Here is a 15,849-nt window from a genome sequence, read left to right on the forward strand (position 1 = left end):
TAAATGCCGGAGGGAACACCACAGAAATGGTTCACAGGAGGCTCCCATGCACTGAGGATGTCACCTAGACAGGGGACGAAACGTCTGCAACACAAATTCCCAGCTCGGCGAACAGAACCACAACAACGAGCCCACGAGCTACAAATCTTCACCCAAACTTTGAACACATACGGGCGAGAGACGCTAAGACAAGCCAGGAAATGGGAATCCTGCGCTAACCGCCAAAGCACCACATATGACCAACTCCGATTCCTGCATGAATGCTGAAAGAATCGAATCCTTCCACCATGTGTCAGATACAGACCGCCAGTCAACAATCCACAAGCCAGGGACACAGCCAGACAGAACGGATTCAGGATGATCCAAGTAATGATTACAGACGCGCACAACAGACTTCACAAATACAGACAAGAAATTGCGCGCCAAAAGTCTTTAATTTCAAAAAACACTAATCAGGAATGGACCCGGACCATAGAACAGGCTGTCACCACAGGACAGAACAGGACCACACACCGCAAAAAAAACGGCACTAAAAGAAAAAATGGCCAAACTAAAACACAACAAAGAGGACACCACAACACACACCTGGGTTAAAAGCCTCTCCCACAGACAGCTCACAGACACGGAAAGAACAATACTGGCCAAGTGACTCAACTACAACCACAGGGACGCCAAGACAGCAGACCTCCTAGCAGCACTAGAATGCACACTCAGGAACAATGGACTGACAGAAGAAACACAACAAACAGTGAGGCAAAGTATCGTACCTCTGATAACAAGGAAAAGACAAACACATAACCTCAACACCAAGGGGATGGAAGAACTAAAATCACTAAGAAACGATCAGAACATAATCATACTACCAGCAGACAAAGGCAGAATGACGGTCATCCTGGACAAAGCAGAGTGCACCCAAAAAGCACAACAACTACTTGCAGATACCAACACCTACCAAAAGAGGGAGTTTGACCCCACGGCACAGCTCACCAACAGGATAAATAACACACTGAGGAATCTACAAAAAAACGGACAGATAACCAGGTCTGACCTACAAAGAATGAATCCTGAAAGCAACAATACCCACAGATTCTATGGACCACCTAAAGTGGACAAACCAGACATCCCACTCAGACCCAGAGTATCACTATCAGGGACACCATCACACAAACTGGCTAAAGAACTACAGCAGAAACTGAAACACCTGATCAGCGGATCCAGACAATCTATACAATCAACACAGGAATTCCTGGACATCATCAGAAATATACACAGAGACAAGGAAGAAACTATGATCTCATTCGATGTAACGGCACTGTTCACCTCTATTGACAAAACCCTAGCCAGAGAAACAATAGCCAACCTGCTGGACAGACAGAACAGACAACAGGACGTGGAACCTATCAACAAAGACGGCATACTTAAACTACTGGACTTGTGCCTCACAACACACTTCACATTCAACAACCAGATATACGAACAAATCAACGGAACACCCATGGGTTCACCGATCTCTGGACTCATAGCAGAAGCAGTAATGCAAAGGTTAGAACAAACAGTCTTACCACACATTCAACCCAAACTCTGGGTCAGATATGTTGATGCACCTTTGTAATCATTAAAAACACAGAAATAGAGAAAACACATCGGATCATCAACGCCACACTAACAGGAATCCGATTCACAAGAGAAGAAGAAAAGGATAACCAACTCCCATTCCTAGATGTGATGGTACAGAGAACACCAAACGGAGAATTCACCACAAATGTATACAGGAAAGCCACACACACAGACCAAGTCCTGAACTATGAAAGCAACCACCCAACACACACAAACGAAGTTGCATCAAGACACTATTCAAAAGGGCCACGACACACTGCAGCACACCAGAACTGCAAAAAGAGGAAGAGAAACACCTATACAATGTATTCGCCAAAAGAAGGACACCCGCGCAATTTCATCAACAGATGCCTAACAGAAAGACATCGGAACGAGGACATGCCGCAACCCAAAGGATTAGCCATACTACCATACATCAGGAGCATTTCCGAACTGACAGCCAGACTACTGCGACCACTAGGACTTATAACAGCACACAAACCAACAGCCACCCTCAGACAACAACTCCCCAGAACGAAGGACCCGATACACAGCATGAGCAAAACTAATGTAGTGTACAAAATCCCATGCAAGGACTGCACAAAACACTATATAGGACAAACAGGAAGACAGTTAACGATCCGCATCCATGAACATCAACTATCCACGAAACGACACAACCAGCTATTCTTCGTAGCCACACACGCAGACGACAAGCAACATGAATTCGACTGGGACAACACTACCATTATAGGGCAAGCGAAACAAAGAACAGCCAGGGAATTCCTAGAAGCATGGCACTCATCCACAAACTCCATCAACAAACACATCGACCTGGACCCAATATACGGCCATGACAGCGGACAGTTGAAACTGACAACCGGGCGCGGCAGGGACAGGCTACTATAAATGCCGGAGGAAACACCACAGAAGCGCTTCACAGGGGGCTCCCAAGCACTGAGGATGTCACCTAGACGGGACGAAACGTTTGCAACAAAAATTCCCAGCTCGGCGAACAGAACCACAACAACTATGGCGTTTTTTCCCTTCAAAACTTTCTTGGCAAAGTTGACAATCTTCTTCAAATCGCAGACCCGCTTTTGCAAGTCTAAGACCCATTTCTGTCCCTTTTAATTTAATCAACAGCAAGTTACCAAAATTAAAATAATTCCCTCACTTACGGTTTTTTTTAAATATCTAGGACACTAACCCGCAAGTCTTTTAATTCCGTGGGATTTTTCGTAACTCCAAGTCTATTCAAATCTGTCTAAACCAGATTAACTCACGGACCCGAGCTATCAAACAGTCATAACACAGAGTAAACTTTCCTGCTTAATTTAAGGCCAGCAATACAGAAAAGACTTATACCATGCAGTAATATGTATAAATTCGAGTGGCCAAGGACTATTTAATGTAAAAATTAACAACTTTATTTCTTAAAGTATAACAGAGAATAATTAACGAACAACTACTTACCATTCCTTATTCTAACCTACGTCTTACCTTCACTTCTATAATATTCGTGCGATAAAACTCTCAATTAAGATTTACAAAACAACACTTCTTATCTCAAAACGAGGCAGCGTTAACTTGTTCTTTTCTTCTTCTTTGGATTTTCTGTGTCGCAGCTTAGAGATCGAAAGTTCATTTCAAGAGAGCTATTTTTCTGGGCAGTGTGCAGATGTTGTTGGCTTCGCAGTTCTCCTCTCAACTGTTCAGCGTTCCCCAATCTTATACTCACCAGAGCATCATGTTATCTCATTGGCTTTCAAGATTGACAGTGTAGTCAATTCAAACTTGATTAGACAGTAGTAATTTTTTCAAGGTATAATTTAAACTGACTGGCCTAAAACAAACCTCTTTTTTGTCGTTTCCAGGCATCCAGTTACTATTGCACATGTGACATTGTGCTTTATTGAGAACACGTTTTGCTGTCACTGCTAACTTTTAACTCTCTTTAAAGGTATATTTCACCCACATCTTCGTAACAGGTACATATTCTTCAGTACAAATTCTTCGAGTGGGAACAGAACATAAAGAATTGCAAAATATCAAGTATTTTCGACCTTAACTAGTTCAAAATCACAGTCATATATTATAAAAATGGAGACGATAAGCTTAGAATCATAATACTTCCACGATAATACAGCAATGAAAAGAAATTTCTAAGAAGAAAATTCGTGACAAACCCCACGGAGTCCATTTCATGCATCTGGGCTGGAGGATTCAGCGGGAAGTTCCCCGTGAGGAAGCATTTCAGCTTTTAGATCATGCATGATAAGGTCTGCTTGTTTAGTTTGGGCAGAGAAGGCAGAGCGCGAGGGAGTTCAGAAAGAAAAAATTACGTGGGGCCTAGACAATATATATAGACTGCCTGTTAATAGAAGTGTTATGATCAAGGTAGCATACTTTTAATGGGAAGCGTTTGAGGTTTAAAGGGGATGTGTGGCTTTCTTTTTCATCTAAATGTGTTGGTGACATAGAATGCATCTCCTGGAATGATAGTTATGGCGTATAATCCGACAACTGTGAAAAGGTGGTCATAACATAAGGGTAACGAGCCTCGTGTAGGAAAGTGGGACTATTGTCGATCACACTATATTTCTGCTTGGACAAAGTCTACTTTTCTGTGATTATCTGATTGTGGAACGTTAATAGTTGAACAACGTAAGACTGGACTCGATGGATTTCTGAAGAGGAAGTTGACAACGGGTCCAAACGGGAGTAATAATAATAATAATAATAATAATAATAATAATAATGCCTTCTGTATGTATGCGAATGCTAAAAATAAGAGAAAACAAGAGCAGGATCGTTACTGCCGGATACTGGAGCAAGTGGATGAGAGACATGGCATACCTATGAAGTAATTACTTCAGTTCTGTCTTTAAAGAAGTTTAAAAAAGTCTTCCCTTTAATACTAGGAACCTTAAGTCTGGTTAATAAGAAAGAATATAACGAAAGTAGGAAATTAACACTCTTCGTGAAATTATTGGCATTGAAAGTAATGGGCATATTCAAAGTCAGCATAGATTTATGAAATTTGAGATACCAACTGGTAGATGCATTACGTCAAAGTTCTGAATTCTGTGCAATTGGATTTTCAGAAGCACTTTTGACAAAGTTCCATGTTGACAGTGCAAAATCACATTTTGTGGGATTGGAATTCATTTGAAGACATGGTTTTAGAATGGAAAAGCTGACAAAGTTTGGGAACAAAATCATCTTCTTGGACTGGAGGACTTGTAGGTTATCGCAGGGATCAGTACTTTGACTCCAGTTATTTATAATAAATATCAAAATTTGTTTGAGCGAACCAAATCCAATATTTCCAAGTCTGCTGACAGCACGACATAATTTGGATTGTGAGTGGAGAGGAAGATATAAAATAGCTCCAAGATGATTGATGTAAGTGGATTGAATGGGCAGATACGTGTGGGATGAAAAGCAAAGTTGGGAGTTGTGACGTAGTGCACGTTGGTGGCCAAAATACGCCAGCAGCCTAACACTGGAAAAGGGATTGTTTGTAAGTGTTGATTTATAAAGAGACATGTGCTCCTATTTTATGTTATATATTTTTTTCTTCTCTAAAGTCCATGCAGGGCAGTGAGTTCAGGAGTTGTACGCCAGTACTCGGAATGGCATTATCATACTGACCAGTGCACATTGGTCCACCAATTAGGTAATTGCAACACTGAAAAATATGTGTGTCCATCAAACAGCAAAAGCAATATTGCAGGGGCAGAAAGCAGTTCGGTCGATAAGTGGTGTGTTGAACTTCATTTCAATGGGATTTGATTGTCGGAGGAAGAATGTCTTCATGCCACTGTATAGGCCTTGGTGAGATCTCATCTCGAACATTGTGCAGTATGTTTTGCAGTTTTGGTCTCCGTGACGAATAAATGACAAACCGGAACTTGTGTGAAAGCAATTAAAGATGACCAGACCAATATCTGAGTTAAGAGGCTTGTTGTATGAGCAGACTTTGAGTCGATTGGGCCTGTATGCAATGAGTTTTGGGAAAATGAGTGGAGATCTCAGTGAAATATGCCAAACTCTGACAGGACACAACAGATTAGAAGCAGGGATGACACATTCCCCTGGCTGGGACTTCTGAAGCAAGGGGCCACAGTATTCGGTACAGGCAGGCCAGTATGCATTGATGTGAGAATAATTGTCCGCACTCTGATCCGAGGGACGTGGGGAATTCTCTACCACACAAGGCTGTGGAAGCCTCGGCACTGAATATAAAAGAGAAACTATTTCTCGACACTAAAGAAATGGAGAGAGCGAGGGCTATGCTGTGGAGATTGTGAATCAGCCGTCATTATAGTGAGTTATTCTATAACAGGTTATCGAATCAAAACAAAAATAACAGTAAGCCTATTACAAAAGGGACTACATTCTAAGTGAATCTATAAAAAATATATTTCAATAAAATAGGACAGTAAAGAATCACGTTAACATTACAATGACAGACTGCAGCACTATACCTTTCACAAATTCTTCATCAGAAAGCGTGCGAGCCAACTGACCACGTGAAGCTAATGTGGAGTGCCATTCCTCCATAAACTTCTCCCTCGCTTCAAAATGTTTCTTGGCTTGTAAGCTTGATTGCATTCCTGTTGGAGATGATCTCATTGATTTTGCGTTTTGCACACAGAGGTAAGTTTCGCTGTCACCTGGTGCTGGGGATTGAATCGGTAACACTGAATGGGAGTTTCCTTTGCAAATAAAAATTCCAATTTCACTCATGCCTTTATTGCCAAATCGTGTTTCATAATCATGCATTATAGGAGAACTGCCTGAATATTGAATGGAGGAGAAAGTTGAAAGACGTAATGGCCTACTGCAGTTCCTATTTTACCATTTCTGTTGGTCAATCATATTAAAGGATATGTACACTATGGGGAAAAGTGCATTGAGGACATGAAATGGAAAGGAAGGAGGTTCAATGCATTGAATGGCCTACTCTCTTCCGGATGTTTCTGTGCCATCTGTGGGAAAGCTCTGTCAGTGTTGTCACACACTCTCAGATGTTAGGATGGAGGCCACTGCAGGGTGGGCAAGACAGTGTTTCCAGTTCCCTTTTCCAATACGGAGGCTGGGCCCAGGCGTTTCGTCCAGTTTGATACTTGATGAAATGTTTAATACAACTGAGTGTGTTGCTTCGATATTTCAGCGACCATTGACAAATTTATCACATGTCAGTGAGTCTGGAGTGAGTTTTGGCCAGATCAGGAAAATCAGAGTATACTTGTGTCTGAGAAGTACGTTGGTGAGGCAAGTTAGTGTATATAAACGACATTTGTTTCAAGGTCATTATTACTGACTCCAGATTTCAAATGCCCATTTTAATTAAAAGTTTTCAGCTTCCACCGGCTGCTAGAGCATTAGACACGTTTACATTACTAGTCCAGTGACATTTTCTCAATACTAGCATTTCCACTTGTGGTCCCATTGAAGATTGCACTGAGCAAGTTATTGATAGCTCTGTCAAAAATAACTTCCTCGTTTTTGACGATCGTGATCGTACTGAGGGGGTAGAAATTGCTCAAATTGTAATTAATTTTCTTTCAGAGAACAGGACATAGTTGAGTAACTTTCAACATTTTCAGGGTGATATCACAGTTGGAATAGAACAGCTTCTCCAAGGTCACGGGTTGTTATACAGCACAGGTATTCAGTCCCATGCAGGAACATTGTCACATTCCAATGTTCAGCTGCTCTTCATGTTATATGAACCGAATCGAATTGGTTGAAGACTGACATCTGTGAGTCTGTCAACTTCATGATGAGGGTGAGGTCGATCATCCCCTCAACAATTCTGGCTGAGGACAGTGCATGTACTGCACTTTTGTCTTTTACATGGTCTGACTAATGTGGGGACATTTGTGAAGCCTTTTACTCCAATGATTACTTTTTAATACTCCATCACCATTTATGACTGAATGTAGCAGGAGAGCAGAGCCTCGATCTGACGTCTCCGTTTTGGGATCATTGTGCCCGCTCTATCAGATAGTATTTGTGCTATTTGTAATATTATCAGCAAGATGTGACAGCTTGATCGTGTGGTAATCAGTTCACATGGTTCTGAAACCGGCGTGCGCGCACCCACACTCGTCACTGAACGATACTTTGGCCTAGAGGTGATTGCAAACTGAGTGACGAAACGTCTGGAAGTGTAAACCTCCTGCTTACCTTGCAAACTCGACCCGGAAACTCAACGTGAGCTATAATTCTTCTCAAAACTCGCTAATACATTCTTTGTTTTGAATGTAAGATAAACTAGACAATGTCGTAGGGAGCCCTGGAGGGAGAAGGTATGAAATATGAAGAATAGTCGTAATGCCGTCAAGCTGTGAAGTTAAGAAATTGAATGTTATCTCCCGCAGGCAGTGACTTATCAATGTATTAAGGGAGATTTTACTCGAGTTTAGATTGCACTTCATTGGAACATAGCAGAAGCCCTGAAGGGAAATAACATAAGAAAATAAGGCCATAGGAGTAGATATTAGGCTATTCCGTCCATCGAGTCTACTCTGCCATTTGCTCATGGCTGATAGATTTTCACACCTGTTATCCTGCTTTCTATCCATAACCTTTGATCTCTTGTTAATCAAGTGCTTATCTACCTCTGTATTAAATATACTCTATGATATGGCCCCAAAACCTTCTGTGGCAATGAATTCCACAGATACACTACTCTCGAGCGAAGCATGTCACTCTTTATTACCACCCAAAAGTGTCTTCAATTTTTTTCTGGAGCAGTGCAGTTGGATACTTGTTTCTCCTTCCAATGGAATAGTCTTCCAAACATTCCGCTCCGTCCAGGGTGTAGAGTATTAATCACATGTTAAGCCTTTCATTCGTGATATAATTCTCATGAAACTCCTCGAGAAACGCTCCAGGGCCATTGCATCCCACCTGAGGTATGAAGCCCATAATATTCAAAATGTGGTCTGAACACAACCTTATAAAGCTTCATAAATCCCGTTTTTATATTCTGGTCCTTTCAAGATGAAGGGCCCCATTTTATTTGTCTTCCCAGTTGTCAACTCAATCTCCCATTTCACAGTAAGTGCATACCGGACTTTGAATCCGAAGTTCCATTCCACCTCAGAATACTTGTTGTTTTTTTCGCATTCAGCAAATAGTGAATGTTCCTATTTTTCCTGTTTGAGTGCATGATCTCGCAATGTGACACATCATTTATCATGTCATTTCTTTGCCCACTCTCCTAACCTATCTATATCTCTCTGCAGCCTCACTGCTTCCTCAACACTACATGTGCCTCACCTATCTTTCTCTCAGCTACGAACGTAGCCAGAGTGACCACAGTTTCTTCACTCCAATTATGTACGGAAAAAGTGAAAAGTTGTGATCCTAACACTGACACTTCTAGAACACCACTAGTCACTGACTTCAATCCTCAGAAGGATAATTTTTTCAACAACCTCTATATTCTGTCAGACAGCCAATCTTCCACATAAACTAGAAGCTTGCCTCTCACATCGTAATCCCTTATCTTTCTGAGCAGACTCTTGCGCGATACCTTATCAAAGGCCTTCTAGAAATCGAGATAGACAACATTCGTTGGCTCTACTTAGTCTAACCTCCAAGAAGAATTCTCATTGGCATGAGAGTAAGGTGCTTTCTCGAAAGGGAGAGAAAGCAGAAATCATGGCTATTCCGAGAGACAGAATGGAAATTTTCCTCAAAACATTCTCCTTTTGGTCTCACCAATGGAAAGGAGACTGGATTGTGAGCAACAGTGACAGTGGACTGAAACGAAAGAGGAGAAGTGAAATGCTGCTGCAAATCTAAGGTGCGTTTGGCCCCTTGGACAGTTAGAAGCAAAGAGGTTAGTGGGCAAGTATTACAGCTTCTGCAATTGCATAGGGGGTGCGATGCGAGATTGAAGAATTGTTTCGGGTGATAACGAGTTTCACAGAGGAAATGGTCCCTGTGGAAGGCTCAAAGTGTCTGGGAGGGGGAGATGTGTTTGATTGTGCTGTCCTGCTGGAATTTGAAAAAGTGGTGTGGAAATGTGGAAAAAGCGCAGATGAAGGGAAGACAAGGACATCTCTGTCATTGTTCTGGGAAGGAGGGGAAGAGGTGAATGCCGAAGCACGAGAGATGGGTCGCTCAAAGCTTTCCATTGGAATACTGAATAATCGAATAGAAATGACAGAAACGGAGAAACTGGGAGAATGGAGTTACTCTCAGTGGGCCATGTGTTCATCCACTTACGGAGGTTCCCCAAGAAACACTGAAAAGAATCAATCATTTCACTTGCAGAGTCAAATCGTATATCTGCTCTAAAACGGAACGTGAAAACAGACCCCGGTGAAGGTCAGTGGATTTGTGAGAGAGACTTTGAAACTGATATTTCATAACGCTCAGAAATGATAGACTATCGTCAAGAAGAAAGATTCGATAATCAAGTAAACCACCCATGGTTCCCAATGGCTGTCAAGGATACTATTGCATCACACAGTAATTTAATCACGTTGATAAGAACGAGAGTCCTCGAGATTTAGGATGTTCATTATTGGAACAAAGGGGCGATAATATAAAGAAAAAAAGAGGTTTGTCTTATAAAACTTCCAAGATTTTTAAAAAATAAATCTGGCATTCAAAGCTTTTCTGTTTATTTTCTTTTCAAAGTTTACAATGTGTGTGCGACCCTCGGAAGGAAATCAGGATAGTACATATGGGACACTTGGAGAATTCGTCTGGGGAATCTATCCTGGATTAAGCAGAGAATTTACACCAGTATTTTGCATCATTCCTCACAGGGGATGACACAATTTATTCCAATAATTTAAGCAAAATAGTTGTAGGTTTTTTTTATGGAATCATAGAAACTCTACAACGTGGAAATAGACCAATTGGCTCAGAAAGTACACACCGACCCACCCGCTACCATTTTACTTTGCATTTCTCCTGACTAATGTGCCTAACCAACACATCACTGTTAACTGTGGGCAATTTTGCATGGCCACTTCAGTTAACCTGCATATCTTAAACAGACTATTCATAAATAACTGGACTGTTGAAAGAATTCCACACAGACTCAGTAAGAATGTGCAAACTCCATTCAGACAGTGACGTGGAACTGAAATCTAAACCAGATCCCAATCGCTTCACCACTGAGCCACCGAACCCAGCCATAAGATCATGCACTGTCTTTAACAAGATGAACAAGGCTTCATTTTTCAAACAGATCGTACCAATTTCAGACAACATAGCAAAACTGATACTCTGTTTTAAGGAAGGTTGTTAGAGAGTGAGTGGCGGCGTGGTGTGTCCACACATCTGTCGATTTTCTGAGTATTCCTGCGAAACTGGCAAACCTCCAGTCTGGCGTCTGTTTTCAAGAAGGCACTGAGACGTTAAACAAGATTTTATAGGCCATGCAGCCCGAAAATTATTGCTGCATATATGCGACAGTGTTATTAAGGAAGGAATTGCAAGTTATTTAGAAAAAATGCTTTCGGCGATCAGAGTCAGTGTATGTTTCTGAATGGGAAATTACGTTTATCACTGTAAAGTCACGCAAAATATTGCTTGAGTTGTCGTCTAGAAAATGTAGAGTTTACCAGGAGATGTGGAGAGTTCTTCAAGGAAAAGGTATGTTATTCACAAACAAAAAACTATGACACTCAGAAAACAAATTCTTGAATGCCCACAAACTTCAGGGTCCCTGGCTCTTAATAAATTTTTGTTATCATGTTTTTGTAATCTAGTCAGCATGCCCAACTGCATTAGTCAGAATAACCTCACTCCAGATATACAATAAACCAATAATTTTTGTGCCCATTTTTTCTCCACTTCTAGCACTACGGTTTTTTTCTCCCACATTCTACTTAATAGTATTCTAACGTCACGATTAGATATTTTATTACCTCATCTACCACAACGGTCTCCTGTCCCAAGCTGACCTGTCATTATTCGATATTTTACTAACCAAAATGCCACAATCGTCTCCTGTCCCAGGCTGACTCTACTTTCCATTAATTAAATATTTAGTGCCATGTTCTGCCACAAGTGTCTCAGGCAGGCAGAACCTAATAACAATGAATGGAATTTTCAATGTCATGTCCTAACTATTTATTGTCACGACCTTTTCTAACCTGCCATGACGATATTTAGAAGGCAATCCTGAGTTTTCTAATTGTTGTTATCTCATCCCACCATAGTGAACTTTCAGCCAAAAACTGACTCTGCTAGTTGGTGTAGCAGCATTCCACGATTCTTATCCCATTGTGCCACAGTGGCCCCATTCTGCCGCAGTGAACTTTTCTAGTGTAGCATTAAACAGACCCTTGGAACAGATCACCAGTGGTCTTCGTGCTTTACCCTTCCAATGCTTTCATGCTCTTTATTTTCCATAGCGTTTCCTGTGGACGTCCCAATCAACTTCATAAAGGGCAACTGATGTGCAACAAATTGTACTCTGGATGTGCAGGTTTTATCGCTGTGCTAGAAGGTTCGTTTTCAGACAATTCATCATCGTACATGTAACATCTTCAGTGAGCCTACGGAGAAGAACACGTGTTATGATCATAACCTCAACTTCAACGTGGTTTCCAAATCTTCTCAAATCTCGCTAGTTTATTGGGCTTTCCATACGTGTTCTCTATGAGTCTTGTTACAACACAATAGCGGTTCTTACACAAGATAGAGTCTCACAGTGTGAAAGATAATTTATTGGATCGGTTTCGCTTTAGTTCACACAGAGTGAACGGAGCGTCGGGATTATTGGGCCTTTATCAGATTAAAAACATCTATCTAATGGGTTATCATAAATATTACTGCAATCACATCAATTATTTTGCAATCTCTACTGGTGGCACGAAGCGGGGGCTGATTGCAGTAGGTATGCGAGTTGTGGATACGCAAACATATGTAGGAGGGTAACTGACAGTAAGGATGTAAAGAATCCGAAAGGGGAAATCGGTAATGTCAATGAGTGGGCAAATAATTGGCACGTGGAGTTCACAGGGAAAAATGTATGTGGTCATGCACTTCAGACTTAAGAAGCAAAAGTCAGGCTGTTATTTAATGATGAAGACTCATGAAAGAAGTACAGTGCGAAGGAATTTGGGTGACTCTAAGCATGAAACATAATGGTTTCAATACTGATACAGCAACTGATGAAAGTGAATCAGTTGTTAAATCTTGGAATAAAGGTGTTGAATTGTCAAGAAAATCTAAACTTTTTAGATATTTATTCTTTGTAGTTGAAATCAATGAGAGGTGATAATATTGAAACGTCCAAGATCGAGAATAGGATTGAAAAAAATTGAGAAGGTGGGCACAGTCTCAAAGTCCGGGATATAAATCCAGAATACGGGATGTCGATTTTGAATTGAGACGCAGTGAAATTTCTTCTTTCACGAAGTACCAAATCTCTGAACTTCCCTAACCCAGAGAGCTATGTTGGCTAGATCACTGAAACAACTGACAGACCAGATGTTTGGCCTTTTGATACATCGGCCCAGCCGAGGGATATGAAGATTTGGCAGAAAAGTAGAAATGAGCCCTGGAGTTTCTCAGCCATGTTTTTATAGAATGACAGGGCAGGCTTGAGGTGTCGAATACACGACAGCTGTTCTTATTTCATATGTTCACATGTTATGTTATTGGAAAGTAACTGGTTATATTCCTGCAATTTGGATTGCGTAATGTTGCATTCACGGAAAGCCGAGGAATGGGCTGAGCTAACGCTGGGTGTGATGTGCGGGCTGCATACACAGTGAATTGGGGTCTGAAGCATGGACGAAATCTGGATCCGAACTTATTTAGAGGGGAAGCCAGAAAAGATGATTTGTCGGAGTGACGCTCTCCCGGATTCAGCCTGGGTTTTCCATCTAAATTTTCCAAACATACACCTGACTATCAGATCGGCATCGACCTTTTCCTGTGTGGCAGGTCGAAAGAAATGCACGGAGCATCAGTACTTAGGATGGAGAAGCACGAGTTTTTAATTGGATCTTTTAAAGATCGTAGCTCATCTCTTTGCGATCCAGGCTGCACTTTTCTGTCAATACCCTAGTGTCCCTGATCCGCAAGTATATAGAAAAACAAATGAACTCTGCTTCCATATAAACTAACGATCCAGACACCACAAACTTCTGGGGTAGATAATTCTCACTTGAATATATTCTCACTTTGTGATTTTGTCCTGGTAATGGTTCTGACCGAGGTTTTAGGGGACACTATTTACTTTATTCATCCCACTCAACGACTGGTCACAACATTTGTAGTGTAGCCACGTCAGTGATAAGACCAATTGTATAGGTCTCAGACTGGGTCAGGTTCGTTGATAAGAGCAAGTCAGGCAGAATTCATTAGACAAATACAAGTCACTTGCTGTTCGTGGAATACACATCCACTCCTAAAGTGCAAAGCCAACTGACAATAAATTTGGAAGATGCAAATGCCCATCGGGTATCCACCTGATCCACTCTCCACACGTTGTCTGTATGCTTTAATCAGACCACCTCTCATTCCAGGGGTAACCCGTTAAACCTCCGTAATGCAAAACTCTCATTACAGGAATGAGTGAAGTGAAAATCTTGCATTGTCCGATTTCAGGCAAGGAGACGAAGAAAAACATTCACTCACAGCTCTCCGGTGTGTTCTCAGTCAGTCTGGGTACTGCTGCAACTCCAAGTCGCTCCGAAATATGTCGATTGAAAGTACATCAATGGAAACATTACATGCTTTTCTTTTTGCTTTCATTTTGAAAATCATCTTCAATTTATTACAGAGAGTAGGAGATTTATTTTCATTCTCAGCGTGTTGTGAGACTTTCGAACTCTCTTCCCCAGAGAACATTCGAGACAGAGATATTAAATGTTTTGAGGCATAGACAGATAGCTTCATGAATAACAATCAAGTCAAGGGACTATCGGCGAATGGGCAGGGCTGTGCAATGAAGGTTTAAAATGAAACTGTGAATGACGAGAACGTCCAGAAATACAAAGCAAGATGAAATGATAATGTAGATAAATTTTTGAAATGCTGGCATTGATGGAATAAAGTCGCTATCGTCCCAGAGGACCAGATGCTGTTCTCTCATGAGAGAGAGAGAGAGATCAATCGTGGCAGTTTGACCTGAGCGTCACCATACCCCAGGCGATTGGTGACGGCGAGAAAGCATAGCCTTCATGTTAAGCTCTGCCAGTGTGGGGAATTGATCTTGCATTGTTGGCCTACGTCTGCATCAGAAACCAGCTGTAGAGCCGACTGAGGGAGACTAAGAAACTGCATTAGGCAGAAGTAGGCACCTAAACTAACAATAGAAACTTTAATAACAGTCAATAAGCTACGAGTTAGACAAAATTCGAAATAACAGCTGAGCACAAAAGAAAAATAATCATCATTTACGAGTCAATTGTTTAGATACTGTCATCAGCTGAGTACAATAAGATGAGACAACTGGAATAACTAGAATTACGAATTGTGTTTGAATATTTATAATTATAACGTTGATAAATATTTTTGACTTTTCTGTATAAACTGTGCATATGCTTTCGTAGGAGTTTGAAGCTGATGTAATAAATTGTTTGGAGAATGCGTTCTCATGGGATATCGCTCCCGGACACATGCTTGAAGAAAACTGAGGTTAAAAAAGAAGTGTCATGTGCTGTCTGGTCAGTGAGGGTGACCCAAGGGGTCTGAATGACGGAAAGTTCCTGTAACATGAGGCTCAGGACAGAATCAAATGAGCACGGATCTTATTGATTGTTGCAGCAGGTTTGAAGGTCCCATGTTGGAATTTAGTCGTACATGACTTTTTAAAAAAAAACACTCTTCTCCTTCCGCCTTTGTGCTCCTCAGTGAGACCTGACATTTTGCTCAACCTGGGAATCATTTGTAAAATTACCTGGAGCATTCTAAAATTGATATCACAGAATATCGAGGGTTTCCGGGCACATCCAATCATGAGGGTTTGGAGAATCGGGCTGTCATTCAATGAGAGGCACTGCATAGAGTGGGGTTGATACTGAACGAAGTGTGTTCCACAAGATTGCAAAAGAAATCCAGCTCGGCCTCGTGCATAAGATTGCTATGCCACAATCAAAGATAATGACTCCCGAGAAATTAATGTCAGATTCAGTACAATGAGTGAACAAATCTGCTGATCTCACTCCCAGTTAAAAAGTTACAGAATAAATACTCATCCAATACTCTCCAACATCTGAAGTCATACATATCCATTCACCCATCAGCCTAGAG

At 41.2% G+C, this 15,849-nt stretch overlaps 1 pseudogene; it reads left to right on the forward strand.

The window, feature by feature from the left end:
• The first annotated feature begins 541 nt into the window (after positions 1-541).
• Positions 542-3,667, forward strand: LOC148136494 (uncharacterized; annotated as a pseudogene).
• The last annotated feature ends 12,182 nt before the right edge of the window (positions 3,668-15,849 follow it).

This window comes from Chiloscyllium plagiosum, unplaced genomic scaffold, assembly GCF_037043375.1.
Source record: "Chiloscyllium plagiosum isolate Xiang-an unplaced genomic scaffold, Cpla_swu_hap1 HiC_scaffold_45, whole genome shotgun sequence".
Classification (NCBI taxonomy): Eukaryota; Metazoa; Chordata; class Chondrichthyes; order Orectolobiformes; family Hemiscylliidae; genus Chiloscyllium; species Chiloscyllium plagiosum.